Below are 2,281 nucleotides of genomic sequence, written 5' to 3'. Positions count from 1 at the left end.
CTACAGAAGTGAAATACAGCTTTCAGGTTTATTCAGATCCTAGTGTCTTAATGAGTTGATATATAAGAGTTCAGTGCTATATTCTATGAGAGTGTTATTATTTGTAATAAAAATAGGGAGAATAATTACACGTTCTTGCTTTCTTTGGATCAGAGCTTCTTTACTGGTAAATACTCCCCTTTTCATATTTTTGTACCAGTCATCATAATTTCAAAAATAGTATAATACTGTATTCTAAGCATAACATTTTAACTTGTGTTTATATGTGAGAAGTTTAGAAAATATAATAAGAAAAAAATAAAAATCTCCCACAATCCTGCTGGAGGCTGTGAATCTTCTCAGTCCTATCTGTTCCTGCACACATGCCAACAAACTCAAAGGATCAGAATATGCACACTGTTATGTAATCTACCTCATTCATGTAATAATGTGTCATGGATGACTCGATGCCATTACATATTAATAGACATAGTGCCTGCAGAGTATTATGTGGACACGCTCAGGACTGATGCTCTGCTAGTACCTTCCACGCTGCTGGAATAGCCATGCTGGTTGCTTAAATATGGAAAGACTTCCATACTGGTTAGTAAATGGTGCTGCCCTGAGCCCTCTGAATGCCTTCCCACTGGACCTCCCCACCATCACACTCCCCAGCAACTAAAGGGTTAACGCCTGTCCCATCTGGGGCCTCTCGGATCCTGCTCTAGTACCGTGGCCAGCCTGCTTTCTGATTGATCAGTGCCCATACCAATGGTTAAAATTTGGGTATCGTTCTTAAATGTATCATACCACATTGTTGGTAATATTTCGTGTGCTTATTAGAAAGTATTTTTCTGTTAAATATATATATGTGTGTATATTTTTAAGTCTTCCGACAGACTTCTTTGACATGTCTTTAGGAAGCCATAGGCTTTCATGGGAAATTGGTCTCTGGAATTATCACTGCATTAATGTAATAATATATATTTACTAGAACAGTGGTTTGACATATGAAAATCTTAATTTATACACCAAGCATACTTGAATGTAGACTTTTCCTTCTCTATAGACCAGAAACCATGGCATTTATTTGGAATTGCTTGATGTCACTTTAAATTGAGACATTCAATCCATTCCTCTTTTGAATATGAAAAACTTTTTCCTTTAAGACAATAGTATTTTAGACTTCACCATCCTCTCATACTGTTCTCTTATATTTCTTCATGTTCTTTCTTCACTAATCCATTTCTAACACACCCATATATTTTTTCAGATTTTTTTTGCATATTTCCATTTTTAATATTCCACATTATATGGGTAATTTTTTATAATCTGGCTTTCTGCATTTGACCTCATAGTAGTTACCAGCTTTTATCTGTTTTAAATAAACAGCTTTGTTGCAAGGTTTGTTAAAACAAAATTTTTTTTTTTAATTGAGTTGGGGTCTCTCTCTGTCCCTCGAGCTGGAGTGCAGTGGTGCAATCTTGGCTCACGCCTTATAGGTTCAAGCAATTCTCCTGCCTCAGCCTCCCAGGTAGCTGAAATTACAGGCACGCGCTGGTAGCCTGGCTGATTTTTGTATTTTTAGTAGAGACAGGGTTTCGCCATGTTGGCCAGGCTGGTCTTGAACTCCTGAGCACAAGTGATCCACCCACTTGGGTCCCCCAAAGTGCTGGAATTACAGGTGCACTCCACTACACCCGGCCATGTTGGCTAGGCTAGTCTTGAACTCCTGAGCTCCAGTGATTCACCTGCCTTGGCCTCCCAAATTGCTGGGATTACAGGTGTGAGTCACCACACCCAGCCAAAAAAGCAAGTAATTCTTGCAAATTTTTTACCCAAACCTTTAGAATGTGCTCTTTTTTTTCGTTCTTTTTGTTTGTTTTGGTTTTTTTTTTTTTCTTGAGCATTTATGAAATGGCTGTGAACTTCTTTTAACTTTCCAAGTTGTCTCTTTTTGGCCCTAGGAGTAGAATTTTTCTTTAATTCTCAGCTGGTGAGATCAGTTGCCACCACAGTTTAAAATAATGATTAAGCACTGAGGCCAGCCCATGCCTGATCCTACAATGATGTTATTTTCCTAGACTAATTAATTTAGATTGAAGGAAGGTGAATGCTTGGCTATTTGAAAGCTTCCTTATTGTCATTTCCAATCCATTCTCTCTGCTTCTATTCTTTTTCTCCCAAAACAACATTTCAGTGTTGTCAGTTCATACTCTGGCCTCTTTGGAAAAAGAGATTGTTGTCTTTTTATGAATTTGTCCAAATTTTAGTTTTTTCTAGTTAAGTTTAGACCAAGAGG

The sequence above is a fragment of the Hylobates moloch genome, unplaced genomic scaffold (assembly GCF_009828535.3).
Source record: "Hylobates moloch isolate HMO894 unplaced genomic scaffold, HMol_V3 SCAFFOLD_20, whole genome shotgun sequence".
Classification (NCBI taxonomy): Eukaryota; Metazoa; Chordata; class Mammalia; order Primates; family Hylobatidae; genus Hylobates; species Hylobates moloch.
This window is presented reverse-complemented; position numbering follows the sequence as displayed.